This window comes from Muntiacus reevesi, chromosome 3 (genome assembly GCF_963930625.1).
Source record: "Muntiacus reevesi chromosome 3, mMunRee1.1, whole genome shotgun sequence".
In the NCBI taxonomy this organism is placed as follows: Eukaryota; Metazoa; Chordata; class Mammalia; order Artiodactyla; family Cervidae; genus Muntiacus; species Muntiacus reevesi.
The window spans coordinates 259,037,633-259,059,424 of NC_089251.1; the positions used below are offsets into that span (position 1 = coordinate 259,037,633).

The 21,792-nt window shown below is 36.7% G+C and overlaps 1 pseudogene; it reads right to left on the bottom strand.

Annotated features, from left to right (window-relative positions):
- Positions 1–4,831: 4,831 nt before the first annotated feature.
- On the bottom strand, positions 4,832–5,653 carry LOC136165063 (translation initiation factor IF-3, mitochondrial pseudogene; annotated as a pseudogene).
- Between the last annotated feature and the right edge of the window lie 16,139 nt (positions 5,654–21,792).

Consider the following 21,792-nt stretch of genomic DNA (forward strand, 5'->3'; position numbering starts at 1 on the left):
GCATTTTCCTGCCTCTAGCTGAGAACATGTTGATGTAGGCATGAGATAGTCCATTGACAAGGTCTACTCTCTTTTGGCTGGTATTTTAGTTTGATTAAAGTCACTGATGGAGAAATTTTCAGCTAATTCTTGCTTTATTGAATATATGGATGGCGAAATGCCGAGACACTGTATTCTACCGCCTGACAGAGTCTGACAATAAGTTGGAAAAAGCAGACAGGAATCTTTGCTTATCATGAATCCAAAAGGTGAAAGGAAACAACTGAAGAATTTTTAATTGAAAAGTGAAGTGGTCGGTCATAGATATGTTTTGGAAATCTCTTTCAAGTATTCAAGAGTTTCTGAGATGGTGACTGTTAGAAAATGAACCTGTAGGCTGGGAAACAGGGAGCTATTTTTAAAAGCCCATCAAAAGATGATGATGGAAATAGGCATAAAGTTACAGTCGAGCAAGATGAATAAACTCTAGAGATCTACTGTACAATATTATAGGTATGGCCAACAATAAATTATTGCAAACAAATATTTACAAAGAGGGTAGATCTCACATTAAGTGTTCTTGCAACAATAAACTAAATTTTAAAGATGATGGGAGGTTGGAGTGGCATATGAGAGGTTAAGGAAAGTGAGGCATCTGTGATATTTCCCAACCCACCAATCTACTTTCAATTAGCTTACTGCCAGGCAAATTATGTGATAACTCACTGAGAAAAATAAATAGTTTAGCAAGAAGTTCATATAACTTCCCTTTCAAGGTTGAATGTTCAAACACTGCTCAATAAGATGCTTTCCCACAAGAAACAATTTCATATATATCCAAATGTAAAGGTAATAATTTAACAGCTTAAAGTTAATAAAAGCATTAACAGCCCTAACATACTAGATCATGGAGATAGGTTGAAACTACTACATCAAGGAGATAGATTGAAAATGCATGAAGTAATAAATGATTTAACCTCAGTAGGTCCAGCAAGGCTCTCTGTAACATCCTCTCTGTCCCTTAAGATTTTAGCATTTTTTTGCCCTTGAATGTGTGGACACCTGTTTACGCCAAAGATGAAAACCTCTGACTCTCTGTCAAGGTTGTCAGGGCTTTTATTTTCTCTCAATTTAAGGTAAGAAATTTATTCTTAGCAATGAATGTCTCTATTTTTATTCCCTTTAAATAGTCAATGCAAGGTCAAGATCAAGAAGTCAATGGCTTAATATAATTTCACCTTGCTTTGTATAAAAAGCATAAAACATTAAAAAAATTGTATTCATCTTTTTTTAGGTTATATGGTGCTATCTCTATATAAACCCCGAAGTTATAGGGAAGAAAAAACACTAAACATTGTACAGCTCCTATCTTTTTAGACATTTTCATGCTGAAACTAATAATGAAAAATTTTAAATGCACATCCTTTAGCTAAAATAAAATTCTTTGCATAAAGTAAAAAAATATGCCTATTAAATGAACTTTCTCACCTTTTTGCAAAACCAGCAAGTTAAAAACAAAGAAATGGAACTGAAGATATCAATTCTCAGGTATAATTTACATTAAGAAACAGAATATTGCAAGTATTTTTGTTTTAAAAATATTATAAATATATACTACTTATTACATATTAATGAGGTATTAATAGCCCTAATTTTACTGTTTAACCACAAAAGGCACTATGGCTAAATTATAAAGAACGTGCTAATAATAATAATAATGAAAGGAAATATTCCTTTTCTCACCCGAGGCCCTTGCACCTGGAACTTTCTGTCCCTAAGGATGTTTTTTTCTCATTTCTTCTTCCTCCTTCTGACCTCTATAAAACAAACTGCTCATCCTTCATTTTTAATGTTAAATTCTCAGAAAATTTCCTAATTAACCCATCTTCCATCTTCTATTATTTCCTACCTACTTCATAATTCTCTGAAAAAATCACAACTTAAAATTTTTTGTTGTTATTTTTCTTCATTTAGGTCAAGCACCTTCTCACTCTTGCTTGCCATCATAACCCCAGTACTTAGAACAATTATGAAAAAAAATTTTAAGTAATTATTGAAATCATGTCAAGTTTTTCTCTAACCACAATGGTATGAAATTAGAAATCAAAATGACAACCCACTCCAGTATTCTCGCCTGGACAATCTCATGGACAGAGGATCTTGGCAGACTACAGTTCATGGGGTTGCAAGAGTCGGACATGACTTAGGAACTAAACCACTGATCACCACCAACAGGAAGAAAACTGGAAAATTTACAAATAAGCAGAAATTAAACAGAATGCTACTGAACAACTGAGTCAAAGAAGATATCAAAAGTGAAATTACAAAGTATCTTTAGACAAATATAAAGGAAAACACACTAAAACAGATGGGATGCAGCAAAAGCCGTTCTAAGCGGGAAGTTTATAGCAATAAATACTACATTAAAAAAGAGAGAGCTAAAATAAACAAACTGCCTTTACAACCTCAAGTCATTAGAAAAAGAAGAACAAACTATGCCTGTTAGATGAGAGAAAGGAAAAATAAAGATTAGATCAGAAACAGATTATGATAGAGACTAGAAACATAATAGAAAAAAATTAATAGCACTGAGTTTATTTTTAGAAAAGGTAAACAAAATTGACCAATCTTTGACTAGATTAGCCAAGAGAAAAGAGAGAAGACTCAAGTAAAATTAAAAATGAGAGAGGAAACATTGTCATTATCACCGCAGAAATACGAAAGATATAAGACGCTACTGTGAACAAGCCAATAAACTGTAGTACTTAGAAAAAAATGGATAAATTCTTAGAAACACACAACCTACCAGGACTGAATCATGAAGAATTAGAAAATCTAAAGAAACTAACAATGACTAACAAAATTGAAGTAATAATCAAAAACCTCCTTATAAAGGCCTATATTTACAAATACCCTCTCCAGAGCTGCCTGTTCTAATGCCGCCCTCCATTATCTGTGACTCTACTTCGCATAAGAGTACCATCCTCCACATGAAAACACCTTGAGCCTCGCCTAAAAAATCGATTAAAAAAAAAAGATACTTAGATTTGATTAACCAACTAAACAATGATCCTGTTTACTTTCAATACAACCAGTGCAAATCTCCCCTATCTAATTCTGTGAACACATCTTACTCTACTTCTCACCAGAATTAGACAGAGCTGAAGAAGCTGTTCTTAAAACATTCTTTCATTCCTCACCTTCTCCACACCTTCATATCTCAGTGATTATTCTTAATGTTCATTGCAGATTTCTCCTTATTTCCCTATTATGGATGAAGAGCAAACTTATATGTCCAAAACTTCACTCTTAGTTAAGCCTCTTGGGTCCAACTGTCTAGACAACATCACCACGTGGATGTCCCAGATTAAAACCAGGATTAACACATTAAAACAAACAAACCAAAAAAAGCATTTCCTGCATTTTCCTCTGTCTTACTCTCCTTAGTAAATGGTACCAACATTCTTAGTTATTTAAGCCTATAAAACAACATCTTTTTTTTTTCTATTTTTCTTGTTCTCACACCTCATACCTTATTCATTATCAAATCAGATCAGCTGTAGCTTCTAAATCTTGGCCAGATCCAAACAATGCTCACCATTTCCACAACTATAGTTCTAATTCAAGTTATCTTGCAATATCCCTTGCCTGGACTACTGAAACAGTTCCCTAGTTGGCTTAATTTCAGTTTTTCATCCTACCTGTCCCTATAGATTAGAGTATTGAGTACTTTAGTCTTTTTGTTTCAGCTTAAAAAGTTATTTTCAATATTTTTTGTAAGGTAGGTCTAGTGGTAGTGAACTCTCTCACTTTTGTTTATCTGGGAAAGCCTCAATTTATCCTTCATATTTGAATGATAACTTTGCTGAATAGAATGTTCTTGGCTGGCAATTTTTACGGTTCAATATTTTGAAAATGCCATTCTACTATCTCCTGGCCTGTAGAGTTTCTGCTAAGAAATCTCTTGATAGCCTAAGGTGGGGATACCTTTATAGGTGGCAATCTTTTTTTCCCTTGCTGATTTTAATATTTTTCCTGTATTGTTAACTTTTGGTAATTTCAATATAATGTATCTTGAAGAAGATCTTTTTGCATTGAGATAATAAAGTGTTGTATAATTCCATAGACTTGTATACCAAGCTCTTTCCAGGTTTGGGAAGTTCTCAACTATCATTTTTTAAATATACCCTCTGCTCCCTTCTCCCTCTCTTCTGCTTCTAAGAAACACATTGTTCTTGTGTTGACTTTTCTAATGGAATCAGTTCTCACATAGTTTTTTGACTTGTTAAAAATCTTACTTTTCTTTCCTCTTGGATGGAAATTATTTCTATGTTTTTTCCCTTGAGCTTGATAATTCTCTCTTCCTTATGATCTGTCCTATTTCCAAAGTTTCTAAGGCATTCTTCACCTTATTTATTGAGTACTTCAGCTCCAGAATTTCTACTTGTTTCTTTTTTAGAATTTCAGTCTCTTTAGTAAAGAGTAAAGTATTCCTCTGTCTGTTAGTTTTTATTTCTGAGGTCATGGAACTGCCTTTCTGAATTTTCTTTAGTTTTTTGGATTTCTTCATAACAGCTCTTTCAGATTCCTTATATAGATCATAATAGTCCATGTCTTTGGGTTTGGTTGCTGGAAAACTGCCATTTTCTTTTTGTGAGACCGTAATACTGTGATTTTTCATAGTGTTTGATGAGAAGTGTCTCTGCCATGGCATTTGACATAGCGAACACCTTTCTTACTTAGGCAAGGCTTGGGTCACTTCATTTATAATAGCTCAACAGATTGATAGTTAGGAGCCTTTTTCTTTTCTTTTCTTTTTTTCGTCTCTCAAAAGCATGTTTTTTATTAAAAATCACTGGTGCAGGACATCGGATGCTCCATCCTTCCCATTTTCCCTGCTCACAGTGTCTCTTCTCTGGGAACCCTGAGCTGCTCTCCATGCATTCTCCTCCTTTTCGCTCAAGAGACCAAGAACACACATCACACCCTTGTCACCTCTGATGGGCTGAGGCCTGGATGAGAAGGTCACTGTTTCAGACATGGTCTGGAGGATTCTATTGTTTCCTGCATTTTTTTTTTTTTTTTTCCGGGCTCACCTGCATTCTTCCCTTTCCTTATTGTAATCTGAACTTTGTACTTTTTTTTTGAATCTGTTTACTCTTTGTATCCAAATCACGTTGTCCAACGTTTGCAGAAAAAGTCAGCTCCTTCGTCAGGGTGGGTCCCAGCTTGAGCTGGGCCCTCTCCATCTTTCTGAGCCACAGCCGCACCTGGTGATCTGTGAGCCGGTCAGGAGCTGATACTGGGCGCGTTCCACGCCGGGGTCCCTCTTCACCAGCCGCAGGTCCCGCTCGGCAGCCTGAGCCTGATCACGTTCGCTCTGAGCATGTGGTCGTTGCCCTGCTCGTCCAGCACGTGAATGATAACGCTTGTTGATTTTTCTCCCAACGTTACTGAAAGCCATCTCATCGGTTGTTGTTGTTTTTTTTTCCCCCTTCCCTCATCCTGGTGTCTTCAGTGCTAAGAGCTTTTGAGTGAATGAGGCAGGCTGGTACTGGGGACTGTTGTACGGGCACCGGCCTCTGTAGGATGTACTTACCCAAACATCTTCTAATGCAGTTATTCTCAGTCTTTATGGCTGTAATGTGAATTTCTTTAGGAAAAGAGCAGCCATCCTTCTTAGGAAGAACTGCAACCATCCCCAGTAGATGGCATTTAGTGGAGAATGACAGCTAATACTTGAGACGGGATCACTGAAAAACTCCACATCCTGCGAGTACCGGAGGACAGACAGACAGATGTCCCCAGAGCCCGTCTCCTCCGGCCGCGGTTCCTCTCCTGCAGCTCCTGTTTCTGTCCTCACTCCTCTTCCCGGGGTTCTTCAGCAACAACCCTGACTGCCCTGTACCAGGCCACTGATTGATGAGGTTTGGCAGAAGCAGCCCGCAGACAGGCTCTGGGGTGAGACCCCTTTGCCTTCCACAGCGCGGAGTCTATCTTTTGCTTTCTAGATAGAGAACAAGATTTTAGTTTTTCTTATTGGAGCTGATTTCTGGTAATGTTGGGAGTTATGCATTTAAAAAAAGAAAAAGATGGCAGAGCAGGGTGAGGTGTGTACTTAACACTGGGGCTTCGGGTGTGCCCACAACGAGGTAGGGAAATCCTCAAGCTGGGGGTCCCAGAAGCCAGTCCTCTTGCCTCCCGAGGCAGACAACAGGAGATATTTTGCTTCTTTCCTCTCTGTCTGCCTATTTCCCTTTCCTCTCCTTCCCCTTAGACACTACAGTCTCACCTCAGGGAGCACCTACTCCCTCCTGCTGCACACACGTGGCTTAGCGGGACCCCATTCATTGCCTTCATCCTCCACCCTTCTCTACCAGCAAAAGGGCGCCAGCAACTGCTGGACTAGCAACCAACTTTTCCATCACTGCCCCTGGCCACTGCTGGTCACTCTGCAACTCTCCTTGCTCCGCCACCTCCTCCGTGATCCAATCAACCCAACTTTTGGGTGCATAGATGAATGAATCTCTCAGGTGCCTGGTACACTTTGCAGAGGTACTTTTTTTTTTTTTTTGGTTATAGTTGTCTGATTAGTTGTAAATCAAAAGCTAGATTTAAAAAAAAAAACAAACATTGATTCACATCACCGTGATGCTGATTTCACTTCAACTGTCCCTTTTACATAATTAAGAAGGATTGGAAAATGAAAAACACCTCAAGATTAGAAATATGCATATATATTCCATTTGTCCATCTTTAAATATATCAGCATCATTTCTGTGTGACCATATTTTTTCAAATACAATATGTTTCATAAATCATTTTTCATGATACCTACTGTAATCATTCTACTTCTGCTTTCCATCTCTGGAACTACTGCTGTTAACTCAGGCTCCAGTCGTCTCCCTAAGATTGCCTTTTTCTAATGTCCCATATCCAATCAGTGATTTTTCCATTTCAATACCTCTTACAACTTCCCATTTCTTTTCATTTCTGTTCAGGCCCTTATCACTTCTCACCTGGATTACTTCAATAGAATTATAATTGGTCTCTAGGTTTCAGGCACTTCTCTTCACTCTCCATCTTGCTTACTATTGATAGATTAATCTTCCTAAAAGGCCTACAACACACTTTTCATCATGTCATTTCACTGTTCAAAAATCTTCAATAAGAACATAGAAAAATGAAAATGGATCATTTGCTTGAGAAGGGAGGCTAGGCCAAGTTATTTTTTCTTTTGCTTTTCTTTTTAAATCCTACATTATTTTTTGCAATGTTGCTTTGTGTGATTAGTATAATAAAATTAATTACCTGAAAGTTAAAATTCTAGTAACCTCTACCATATGCTTCCAACGTTCTTTACTGCTTCTTATTCCACTACTCCAGTAAATAAAACTTATATTCCCTCTACTTTAAAACTATAAAAATTACCACCTTGAATTTTTTTAACTTAAATCCCAATCATATGTAAATTGCTTAATCATATTAGCTGGAAATAATTCTTTCGTATATACACAAACCTAATTTCTTGTGAGAACAAATCATTTGACCCTCATCATTTAAAGTTTTTTGTTAGTATTTATGTTTTCATCTCAATTTTTACTTTCTCCTCTAAATGAAAAAAAAGCACACCCTTAAGAACAAGAATTCTTCCTCTTCTCTAAACCAGAGGCCACAGTAACTTGAAAACACACAGTAGGCATTTAATAAATGTATATATGATTTCATTAAGTAAATGATCAAATGCTTCAAAGGCAATAGGGTAATCCATTTGCTCAGGGAGTACCTTTTCACTTTTGTTTTAAATTGAAACCAGAAGCCAAGAAACAGAAGCCTTTGAGAACTCTTTCAAAAGAGCCAGTGTTATAGAAATTGTTCAATCTAGTATCTAAAGACTGAGTATAAATGTGACACACCCAATTGTCACATTTATTGAACAATTCACTTATTGAATACAAATGAGATGCTCTTCGCTCATCCACTTAAGTTAGAAGGTACCATTCAGCACCTGGCTCTTCAAATTGACCTCAAGATGCAGGGAATATGAGCAGCACTCTAATTGTCTCTTTGCTGGGCTTTGGTTTCAACAGTATCACTCAGAGATCAACACTAACTTGGATTGCTATCATTGTGGAGATTGGATAGGAGAAATTTACTGGATCTATCATTAATGCCTTTTTAATGATATATTTAATTGCTGTGGCACAGACTGTATGAAGTGTGACAACTTAACAGTAGCCTAAGGGGAGGGGCAGACTTGTAAACATATAAATAATTAGGGCATCATTTCTCTTTTCCCTTCTCTTCCAATGAAACAACTAAGCTAGGTCAAAGAAAGCAAATGAATATATCTAGCTCCTTGTACAGATAAACTGATAGATACTTTTACTACACATTTAATCCATGTTTCATGGCAATAAGCAATGCAGGTGAACATCTGATTACTCAATCATCTGATACTCTTCACAAAAGCTGGAAATTACACTCATTTTAATCTTATGTTAGCAGGCAGTAAACATAGCTTGAAGCAGGCCAAGTGGCTGCTTGTAAAATGTTGGTAAATTGACAGAGGATGTAAAATACCTCTTTTGGCCTCTACTTTTCACCTCAGTTCAGCAAAAGAGAGAGGTGGCAATACACCGACTACCTCAGCCACCAGTTTCTGCATCTGTCAGCTTCTACCTTAGAAAAATATTAACTGAACAATCACTGATTGAACAGATTTCCACATACTAAACCTGAGGAAGTAGTTTCAGCCCACCGGTGGTATAGCCAGTGATAACCACAGTGACCACTGAATTCTTCTTTAAAATTATTTAAAAAAAAGCTAGATCAAATCGTGTAAGAAAGTATTTCCTTGCTTTAACTGAAACACAATGAGTAACAAATATGTAAAATACAGAAATTTCTATTTAGTTCTTTCTGTTCATGTTGACTTTGGAGTAGATTACAAAATTCTAAGGGATTTTTTAACTCTATTTCCTACCATTGCAACTTTTAAGTATGTAAAACAAACTAAAAACATTTTAAAATTCCACCATTATTTTTTGATACCAAATAAAATGCTACTGCTAGTCAGAGCTACTTGATGCTGTTTGTTGGATGAGCAAATGACATCTAATCTCAAAGCAATCATATTACCTCTTTATATTGTCAATCTCTATTACCCTTCAAACAAATATATCTATAACCAGGATTATTTCTTTCCATACTATATAAAGTGTCTTGGTTTGTGGCACAAATTGATATCTGCAGAGTCTGGGGATCTTTGGCATGATAACTGGCTGATTTTCTGCTTCTATTTCCCAGTGTTTCCATTTGCTTCAATTCACTATCCCTCAACACATCCTTCAATAGTGTCATCTTCCACCCCTCTAATAGCTTTGCCATTGTCATCTGTCTGCACTGACAGATTGTACTTTAAACTGATTTTATTCAGTTTAGGAAATATATTTCTTATTATATATATATATGTATATATATATCTACATATATATATATATATATAGAGAGAGAGAGAGAGAGATAGGATTATATATTATGTAGGAATAGGAATATATATCGTGATAGGAATATGATAGGAAAAATATTCTTCTGGGACCTGGAGTCTGATCTTAATAAAGTAGAGTTATTTGTTTTTTAAGCTCTGAGGAAACTGTTCTGCAGTGGTAGGCTCAGGTCCTATTATCTATTGAAAGAACTGATATATTGCAGTGCTTTAAAAAGCTTCAACTGGATTTACAAACGGAACCATGATTGTCACTGTCATTTTCTATGTTTGTTTAAAATCCTGTGTCTTTCTAAAAATAGATTCTAAGAACAAAGAAAGATGATAACAGAAACACATTCATTTTCCATTGCTAGATGTTAGCCTCAAATTTATTACTGATATTCTCAGCAGCCAATGCAGAAAGGGAAATGAAATTTATAGTGTTTATAAAATACATATCTATATATGTACACATACATATATATTTTTTTCTTAAGGGAAACAAGATTTCCCTGTCAGTGTACTAAGCTTATTTCTCCCATAGAGTCTTATAAACAGATCCTTCAACAAACACTGGATAAACCTTGCAAATGTAAATCATATATCCAAATGCTTTCCAAAGTTCATGAAGTCTCAATGTAAATTTCAGTTCCACTATTCCTATTGACATTTTTGGTTTTGCATTGTCTGCTCCATTAATTATGACACTATTTTGGCAAGGTGTGTCTATTCTGTTTCAGTCCAAACAAGGGCACAGACTTCTGTTCTTTCACTGCCACATCCCAGACACCAAATCAGTACCTGGCATATAGTCAGTTCACTAATATTTGTCAAATGAAAAAATGAAATTTGTGACTTGAATAATCATGGAACTTTTTTAAAGAGTTAATCTCCATTTGTTAATTTGATCCAAATACATCTAAGATCCCAGGGTTAGTTCTTTCCAGAAGTCTTTCAATCTTTCTAGTTGTCATATAACCAGAAATAGTGGAATATTCCAAATTTCTGTTAATCACAAGAAAATAATCTACAGTGTTTCATACATATACATGTATATAAATCAAACAAATTGAAATCTATGTAATCTAAAAAATAAGTAACATCTATGCTATGCTTGTAACAATTTGTTTCAAATAATATAAACAATTTTAAAGCAATAACTATAATTCAGATTCTAGATAAGCAGATGGAATTTATTAACAACATCAGTCTTGCTGAGTATATCAGTAAGAATTCAGCAACCCAGAAGTTGTTCTACCTTCTGAAATGTAGAGATAACAGTTTTTCAGATGCTAGAATTACCTTGAGATTTAACCCTGTGTCTAGTCAGTTAAATATTGTAATACCTGATTTGCCTTCTCTTCCATCAGAAAAGCTCTGCTCAAGCAAGGCTTTCCTTCTCAAACTCTAGAGCAACAAAAATCTTCAAATTTCAAGTGCAACTATAGAAATGGGGCTACAATGGAGTTTATGCCATTTATTTATCCATAATGTTTCTTAATCCCTTCAACAAACCCATTTCAAACCCTAATCAATTTTAGATCTGTTCTACAGCAAAAATCTTCTATCTAACCCTTATCCTCTTTTCTCTCCTACATCAATTGATTAAACTCACTTCAACCCAGCTGAGGAATATCAATTATTAAGAGATAATGGGTTGGGAGTTTACCAGAGTGGATCTTGCTGGACACAATATTGCTTCCATAGTGACCCGCCTTTAACATTCCTTAGTGTTTCTGTCTCAAAAAACTCATTTCTGGTGAAGGCCCAGAAAGAATTCTCATACTCCAGCTCCAGATTTCCTATCTAGATAGCTTTATTGAACTTATTTATCAAAACACCAAAAACAAACAAACAAAATCTCGGGTGGCCAGTTGACACACATACATTGCAAAGAGCAGCTCAAATGACTACAATTTAATCTATTTTATGATTCATCATTCAACTGTCCTTACTTACCATATTGCATTTTATAAAATTCTGGGTATGCTTCCTAGACATGTATTAGAGTAATTATAAGTGAATTAGACATTATTAATCCAAGGCTGTAACTGGCTACTATCTGATGCTGCTTAGTGACTTAATTATGTTAGACAGACTAAATTGTTTCAAATGAACCTTCACAAAGGTCCTTAATAAAATAAAGCAGTGATTTTATTTTGTGTTATCTACTTTCTGCCAGAAGGTTCTCCAGGGGCTTCTGCAGTTTTCTTTTCTTTCCTATTAGCTAGAAAGCACAATCTAGTCAGCCTGTGAACCTTGCAGGAGCTTACACGGAAAGTATTTCTCACCCTTTGACAAGCGCTCTGGTAAGATTTGGGGCTGCTCTGTAAGCAGCAAGATTTAGTGGTTTTGTCTTAAGGGAGCTGGTTCCTGAAGTGACTTAGAATGCTTTAGGAAAGAAAGGAAGGAAGAAGAAGTTTCATACTGATAGTGAATGGAGGGGATAACTTTATATAAAATTTTGAGTAGAGTGGATATTTGAAATAGAGTGGAAATTTCCAAAGTAGAATACAAAGTGTCAGCAGATTCACAGAGGAACTGCCTTAGATGGCAGGCTGTGAAAGATTAAATTTTAAAAGAAGAGATTACATTGTTTCTTTGGTTTGCTTTGTGCAATAGCAGAAGTTCACGAATGAGGGTAGGCAATTGTCTATTATTTCCAGGACTGAGCATATCAGCCATGACTTCACTCAGAAGGAGGCCCCGCACCCGTGAGAGGTGTGATGAGAGGCTGAATGTGCACAAAGTATTTCTCATTCCCACAGCAGTTTTGACAGGCAGGTCAAATACGTGAAAAAGGATAATGGGATAATAAAGTGACTACACTTCTGAGCAAGATGTGCAGTGTAGCAGTCAAAGTGGGGGTCTTTGTGGGAAAGTTGCAAACAAAAGTGGTTCGCTGTGGGAAAGAACTGCTTGGGACTGTGGAAGCTTCCTAGACTAGTTGTTGCTATTCTTAGCCTTCCCTCAGTGTGAAATCTATGCTCAGCAGAGCCAGATTGTTGTATAGAATTATTTATTTCTCCTTTCTCTACACACTCCCAACAAGAAAACACCACATGCACACCAATAATATACAACTCAGGTATTTAGAAACTCTCCTATTTTTTACATTCCTTACTTACTGAGTAACAAATCACGTTGGAATTTTCCAGATGTTTTAGTCCTTTTATTTCTGAGTATCATCCCTCTTGTGTAGAACACAATGAGGCTGACAGCAAAATCTAGAAATGAAAATAAGAATTCCATTTATTGTCATTGAAATTCTCTGTCATCGTGATGCATACCTTAACTGCTAACAGGTAGATTTTTATCAAGAATATTTCTTTAGATTTCTTTTGAGCTTTACAAATTTTAATTAGTCAATATTGACAAATATAAAGAGTATGTTAAAACTAAAAAAGCCCTTAAATATTAGCCAAATAAGTAGTGTCAGAGAAAGCCCAAAATTTTATATGTTTTACTTGAGAAAGAAAAAAAAAGAAAAAAAAAGAAATATAGCTTATTCCATACAGGTGAAGTAGCAAGACACAAATGAGTAAGTAAACAGCTTCTTTCCAGCCAGTTGGGAAAAGCATTAACAAAGAACTCATTGAACTTTAAATACTATTAGTGCTCAGAAGAAATCTAGTAGGGATTCATAATTAGACCCTTGGGGTAAACATAAGAAAGAAATATAAAGTTGAGACAGTGTAAAAGAAAGTCAGTTTTCAGAAACTATATTTAGTCAGAAAGAAGCAAGAACTAGTTTGGTTTTAAAATATGAACTATCCAGGAGTCAACCTTGATGCTCTATCTTTGAACATCCAAATACAGCAGACCTTCAAAAAAACACAAAAAAACTCTCATCACTTCAAAAACTAGGACTGACAATCAATTTACAGCAGTAATCTGAAAACAATTGACACCAAGACATAATAAAACTCGACCAGGAAACTATCATTATATTATATTTGCCAGAAACTGAGCAAAGTTGCTAGCCAGAATTGATGTTAGAAGTAAATTTTCTTTGAGTACTTCAATTTTTCCTGGGCAGATAATTGCAAAATCTGTAAGCAATAAAACTGGTCACCTCTTTCATTCCTTTCAACCAAACTGGAGAACTGATCACTCACTTCCTCTATAATTATTCTTGTCTTACCTTTCTACATCCATCCTGAAATGTATTATCCTGGAAAGAGTGGTAAGAAGGATACAGAAGGAGAGGATTGGGGGTAGCATAGGCCATTCTGTTAAAGAATAGATCCCTAAACGTAAAACTTTTAAAGACAATGACAAAGGAGTGGAAACTCGGAAGCTCGGTGTCATCAAGTACCTGTGTGTGCTGTTTTGGATCTGTCAGGAAACCTTTGACCCTTACTAATGCCTAAATATTCAGAAATTAAGAGGAGAGGCACGCCTTTTCCCGGGCTGAGGAATCCAGGCATTTCCTTTGTTAGTTTCTCATTATGGTGATAAGTACCCTCTTCTCTCTTTAATAGGGATAGCCTTGTGTTTTTTAAGTCTGGAATTTTAATCTTTATTTTTGCGGAGAATAACTACCTTGTAAAACAGTATACATGCCCACGCCATGTTGATTAAAACACTTTTGCTCCATCAAATAAATAAATAAATAAAAGTGTCATCAGTACCTTTATAGTTTTGCATGTACATTTCCTCACGAAAGTGGCATAAAGCCAATCAAAAGAGAGATACAATAGCACATGAGTCTAATATAACTATAATAGATAAATGCATTCTTAGGTTGGACTAAGAGCAATACACATTAATGTGTGCTTCTGGTTTTTATTTTTTTTAACCAAAGAAGTGGATGCAATTCTGATCCAGGTGAATTAAAAACAGGCATTCTGACTTTTGGCAAACCTTTGGTCTAAGCGTGCTTTCTTTCTTTGAAAATAAACTAACAGAAAATAGGAACATCAATAAAAAATAATAACAATACAAGTCTCTTGAATAAACACTGAACAATAAGGTGAATTTTAGCTCTTTCAAAGTTCTGTTTGTGATTATCAAAATTTGTTCAGCAAAAATAAAGCAAGTGCCAGGTATGAGAAATTCCACACAGAGAACATTTCTAAACATTCTTCCATTGAAAAACAGAAGCAGAAGCAATACAAACAGGTACCAGAAAGTATGTGTTTAGACCTAAAACGTCTCATGAAGCAAAGATATCATTGTACATGTCAATATCAATTAGCCAGAAGATTTTGATTTATTAAATATCTATTCCTAAAGATTTTTAAGAGCCACCTGTAAGTACAATTCCACTGACTAAATAGACTTTTAAGAAAAAAAATAAATCAATGAAAATTCCTCTCTTAGCCTACTATCTGGATGCCTGCATTCCCTGATACACACACACACACCTTCCCCTCAAACTCCCCACAAACATACACATACACACTTCCCAAACATCTATAGTGAAGAAAGAACCAGGGAAAGCCTAATCATTCTTAAAGGTGAAAAAGCCAAGGAGGTGGAGTGGGGGGCTGGGGATCATTTTATAAAATACCATAAACCTGATTATGGCCTATATCTTCCAGAGTTGCATTATATTCATTGTATTTAGATGATTCTCTGAAATACATCACATTTTACTGGTACTATAAGAATTAGGAATATGAGAAACTAAGAGTACAGGACAATTGATTAACAATGTATATCCCAAGAATAAGAAGAGTTAAACAATGAAAATTCACTCTGATATTTAAAGGAAGAAATGAAGGTTGAGTGAACTTTGACACTCCTATTTTTTTTCACATGTTACTAAATAGCTACATTTCCACAGATATTTCTTTTAGAAGTTCTGAAGTATTTAATCTGACTGGTTCATAAAGATAAATGTGGCTGTGTTTAGTCATCAGTCGTGTTGGACTCTTCGTGACCCTTTGGACTGGAGCCCACAAGATTCTTTGGTCCATGGGATTTTCCCAGCAAGGATACTGGAGTGGGTTGCCATTTCCTTCTCCAGGAGATCTTCCTGACCCAGGAATTGAACTCACGTCTCCTGTGTCTCCTGCATTGGAGGTGGGTTCATTACCCACTCAGCCATCAAACTCGAAGATAAATGGGAAGAACTGCAATAAGCCCAGGAGACATCTGCCCATAGTTTGCCATGTCTGTTGCAAATAAATTCCTTCATCTATTTTTCACATTTTTAGTTTGTTAAAATGTTAACAACATCAATATTTTTATATATTAAAATCTGGTGATTTTTCCATCAAAGATTTCACCTTTATTGCTAAGCTTCAATGATCCTGTCACAGTTAATGATCTCATATTAATTTATCCAGTTATTAAACAATGTGGAGAGCTTCCCTGATGGCTCAGTGGGTAATGAACCAGTATTAGCAACCCTTGGAAAATGCTATACAACCAACATATGTTACTGAAAATTGCTAAATAAGGGAAAAATCAAGTATTTATCTGCCTTTTCTTTCTTAATTTTTAAATTTATATTGGGGTATATAGTTTGTTTACAAGGTTGATTTAGTTTCAGGTTCACAGCTAAGTGGTTCCGTTGTACATATACATATACATATACCCATCCTTTTTCAGATTCTCTTCCCACATAGGTTATTACAGAATATAGAGTGCTATACAGGAGGTCCTCATTGATTAACTATTTTTGGACCTAGAGATTATCACACTAAGTGACATAAGTTAGAGAAAGAGAAATGTCAAATGATATAACTTACATGTGAACTCTAAAAAGATGATACAAGTGAAATTATTTACAAAACAGAAATAGAGTCATGGATTTAGAAAACAAACATGGCTAAACAAAGGGGAAAGTTGCGGGAGGAGATAAATTGGGAGTTTGGGGTTAACATATCTGCCTTTTCTATAAAACTCTACCTCAAAGTAACCAAACTGCTGCTAAGGAAAATTTTCTTTCATGAAAGGTCTATGGAATTAGTATATTAACATTTTTACAAGTCTTAAATGAGATAATGGATCTAAATAATGATGATCAATGAGTGGTTACAACAACAGGAAAATATATTTTGTACTTCCACTAGAAGCAAACCCTGCTATCTAAGAAGTAGTATTGACAAAAAAAAAAGAAAAGAAAGAAAGAAAAAAAATAGAACCCGAATCTGATCCAGCCTCTATCCTTCAGAATTTACAAGAAACACACAGTTAAAAGGAATATATTAAATGAAAACTATACAGGAATAAATGACCCAGGTTGTTCAACAATTAAAGTACGAGGAAAAATGAGAGAGAGGGGGGTTATTAAAGCAGATCAATGAAATAAATTCACCAAGTACAAATATATTGACTGGATGAAGCACAAGCTGGAATCAAGATTGCTGGGAAAAATATCAATAACCTCAGATATGCAAATAACACCACACTTATGGCAAAAAGTGAAGAACTAAAGAGTCTCTTGATCAAAGTGAAAGAGGAGAGTCAAAAAGTTGGCTTAAAGCTCACCATTCAAAACACTAAGAGCATGGCATCCAGTCCCATCACTTCATGGTAAATAGATGGGGAAACAATGGAAACAGTGAGAGACTTCATTTTTGGGTCTCCAAAATCATTGCAGAAGGTGACTGCAGCCATGAAATTAAAAGACGCTTGCTCCTCGGAAGAAAAGCTATGACAAACCTAGACAGCATATTAAAAAACAGAGACACTACTTTGCCAACAAATGTCCATCTAGTCAAAGCTATCGTTTTTCCAGTAGTCAGGTATGGATGTAAGAGTTGCACTGTAAAGAAAGCTGAGCACCGAAGAATTGATGCTCTTAAACTGTGGTGTTGGAGAAGACTCTTGGGAGTCCCTTGAACTGCAAGGAGATCCAACCAGTCCATCCTAAAAGAAATCAGTCCTGAATATTCAGTGGAAGGACTGATGCTGAAGTTGAAACTCCAATACTTTGGTCACATGATGTGAAGAATTGACTCATTGGAAAAGACCCTGATGCTGGGAAAGATTGAAGGTGGGAGAAGAAGAGGACAACAGAGGATGAGATGGTTGGATGGATTCCCCAACTCAATGGACATGAGTTGGAGTAAGCTCCGGTAGTTGGTGATGTACAGGGAAGCCTGACATGCTACAGTCCATGGGGTCACAGAGAGTCAAACATGACTGAGTGACTGAACTAACTAACAAATATATGGACTTTATCCCCGATTTAAGCAAATACATTATTTAAAAGAGTAGCAGCTGAGGAAAAGAGCTTGGATATTTAATAACATTGATAGTCATAGTAGGTTCATTACACTTAGCTTTTTCTATATTTGTATATACTCCAGGGTTCAGTGGTAAAGAATCTGCCTGCCCATGCAGGAGATGCCCTAGAGAAGGAAATGGCAACTCCTCCAGTATTCTTAACTGGGAAGTTCCATGGACAGAGGGATTTGGTGGGCTATAGTCCATGGGGTCACAAAAGACTTGGACATAGCTTAGCAGCTAAACAACACAGCAACATCACGCCATAGAAACTGTTACAGACAGACGGATGCATCTTTAAGTGAAAAGCATTTTAATTTGTTTTATAAAGCTAGCAAAGTATGAACCATTCAGATTACTAATGTGCATTTTCCCAACTCTCACTCTTTACCAATAGGATAACTGTTCACAAGACCATTCTAGGCAGAAGAACACACAGTTCAAGATTCTGAGACAGGAATAAATTTGCCTGACTGGGGAACAGCAAGAAGATCATTGTGTCTAGAACAGAGTGTCCAAAAGGGAAAGTAATCCGGGATGAGGTTGCAGAGAAGACACAGGCCAGAACTTGAAGGATTCCTTGGACATGAGCAGAGTTTTACCCTAAAGTATAAGGGGAAGCCACCAGAGAACTTGAGCATAGAGTGACATGATTTTTATTATAAGAGCACTTAGACTGTTATGTGGAAACTGATCAGAAGGAGTAAAAGGGGTAGAACAAGGGAAAAGACTTTCAAGGTTTCCTTATTATTTCAGGCTAGAACTGATGATGACTTAGCTTTGCATGATAGCTGTGCGAGGTCAACAGAAAAAGTTGGATTCAGGATTTTTTTTTTTTTTTTTTTTTTTTACTGATTTTTATTGAGGTATAGCTGCTTTACAATTCTGTGTTAGTTTCTGCTTTTCAGCAAACCAAATCAGCTATACATATACATATATTCCAACTGTTTTGGATTTCCTTCCTATTTAGGTCACCATAGAGAAAACAAGCAAACACAAAAAGAGAATCATTTCTGAAGAAACAACCACCAAGATGATGAATTGATATGGAATGTAAGAGTAAGAAATGAGTTAAGAATGATTTCAAGTTTCTTATCCTGAACAACTGAGTGAATGAAGATGCCATTTAATAAACTTTTAGAGTCAGTGACCTAACAGAAGCAGAAGAGATTAAGAAGAAGTGGGCAAGAATACCAAGAAAAACTATATCAAAAAGGTCTTAATGACCCGATTAACAACAATGGTGTGTTCACTCACCTAGAGCCAGACATCCTGGAGTATGAAGTCAAATGGACCTCAGGAAGCATTACCACAAACAAAGCTAGTGGAGGTGATAGAATTCCAGCTGAGCTATTTAGAATCCTGAAAGATAATGCTGTTAAGGTGCTGCATTCAATATGTTAGCAAATTTGGAAAACTCAGCAGTGGCCACAAGACTGCAAAAGGTCAGTTTTAATTCCAGTCCCAAAGAAGGGCCATGCCAAAGAATGTTCAAACTACCATACAATTGCACTCTTTTCACATGCTAGCAAGGTTATGCTCAATATCCTTCAAGCCAGGCTTCAAGAATATGTGAACCAAAAACTTTCAGATGTATAAGCTGGTTTTAAAAGAGGCCTAGGAACCAGACATCAAATTGCCAACATTTGCTGAATCATGGAGAAAGCAAAGGAGTTCCAGGAAAACATCTACTTCTACTTCATTGACTATGCTAAAGCCTTTGACTGTGTGGATCACAACAACTGGAAAATTCCTAAAGAGATGAGAGTGATCCCTGTAGGCCTCAGCCTGCAATGGCTTGGAGCAGGACTTAGGTTCTCAGCCAGAGACTGGGCTGGGTGGTGGCAGTGAAAGCACCAGATCCTAGCCACTAGACCACTGGTCAGTGACAAGGGCCCTGTTCCTTCGGTTTTGCAGAAAAAGATTTCCACAAAGATGGAAAGTAGTGAAACAAGTAAAGTATTTATTAGGAGGAAAAAAACAGTACAGTACATGTGGATAGACAAGTGGGCAGACTCAGAGGGGGAGTCCCTGAGTCGTGCCCTCATGATAGGTTCAATTACTTTAATGGGGCATTTCTTCTGGGTTTCCTTTGGCTAATCATTTTGATTTGCCTGGTTCACAGTCCATATTTGGTATATCTCAAGATTCTCCCATGTGTGCACACACATCCCTTAGCCAAGACAGATTTTACTGAAAAGGCATATGGGTAGGGAACATCCCTTGACACAACTCTCCTTTGGCCTCCAAGGAGCTTCTCTGTACATATGTGGTTGAGGAGGTCTTTTGACTTTGAGCGTAAGAAATATGTGGTCTAGAGAGGACCCAACTTCTTCCCTTAGTTGTCCTGCTATTCTCCTCTTGGAAGTTTTAATCCATAGAGAATGAATCTCCAGTTGCTTTACCCTGGGGGGCCCATCTACCTCCTGTCTCAGGATTACAAGACCACTTTACCTATCTCCTGAGAAACCTGTGTGTGGGTCAAGAAGCAACAGTTAGAACCAGACATGGAAAAACTTTCTGGTTCCAAATTGGGAAAGGAGTATGACAAGGTTGTATATTGTCACCCTGCTTATTTAACTTATACGCAGAGTACATCCAGCAAAGTGCTGGGCTGGATGAATCACAAGCTGGAATTAAGATTGCTGGGTGAAATATCAATAAGCCCAGATATGCAAAAGATACAATCCAAATGGCAGAAATCCAAGAGGATCTAAAGAGTCTCTTGATAAGGGTGAAAGAGGAGTGAAAATGCTGTCATAATACTCAACATTCAAAAAATTAAGATCATGGCATCAGTCCCATCACTTCATGGCAAATAGAAGGGGAAATAGCGGAAGCAATGACAGATTTTCTTTTCTTGGGCTCATAAATCACTGCGGATGGTGACTGCAGCCATGAAATTAAAAAACGCTTGCTCCCTGGAAGGAAGGCTATGACAAACCTAGATAGCATATTAAAAATCAGAAACATCTTTTTTTTTTTTTTTTTTTTTTGACAAAGGTCTGTATAGTTATAGCTACGGTTTTTCCAGTAGTCATGTATGGATGCAAGAGTTGGACCATAAAGACTGATTGCTGAAGAATGAATGCTTTCAATTTTGCTTTCCATTATGGTGCTAAAGAAGATTCTGGAGGGTTCCTTGGGCTGCAAGGAGATCAAACACACCAAAACTAAAGGAAATCAACCATGCAAATTCATTGGGTTGATTTCTGTTGCTCAAGCTGAAGCTTCAATTCTTCGGCCACTTGATGTGAAAAACCATTGGAAAAGACTCAAATACTGGGAAAGATTGAAGGCAAAAGAAGGGGGCAGCAGAGGATGAGATGGTTAGATACCATAACCAACTCAATGGAGTTAACTTGAGTAAACTCCTGGAGATGGTGGAGGACAGAAGGCCCTGGCATACTATAGTCCAAGAGGTCACAAGGAGTTGGACATGACTTAGCAACTGACAACAACAAAGAATCAGTGAGGAGATCATGTGTATAAGGACATGATGAGTTCAGTTTCCAATATGTCTCAGACAGCCAAAGAAAACAGGAGGCAGGCCATTTCTAGACCATTAGTGAAGAAGATTAAGCTAGAGGCATTTCCATGTTTGGGAAACATAGAATGTATGGCACTGTTGGTCATTTAATGGACTGGAACCTGGTGGTCCAGAGTCGACGATGAGGGAGTGAAAGAAGGAAAGAGGCTAACAATCCCTGGGTTATGCAGCCGGCTTCCGCGCTCCAGGGAATCAGCCAGAAATAGAGAGACAGAAAGAGATAGAGAGAGAGAAAAAGAAAGAAAGAAATACACAGGGACCAAAGCTCTGATGGAGCAAAGGTGTTTTAATCAACATGGCGTGGGCATATATACTGTCTTACAAGGTAGTTACTCTCAGCAAAGATAAAGATTAAAATTCCAGACTTACAAAACACAAGGCAATCCTTATTAACTAGAGAAGAGGGTACTTATCACCATAATGAGAAATGCCTGGATTCCTCAGCCCTGGGAAAGGCGTGCCTTTCCTCTTAATTCCTGAATATTCAGGAATTAATAAGGGCCAGAGGGTTCCTAACAGATCCAAAACAGCACAAAGGAAGCCTCTTGTTAAATGCTTCCTGACATGGCACCACATTAAAGAATTTGAA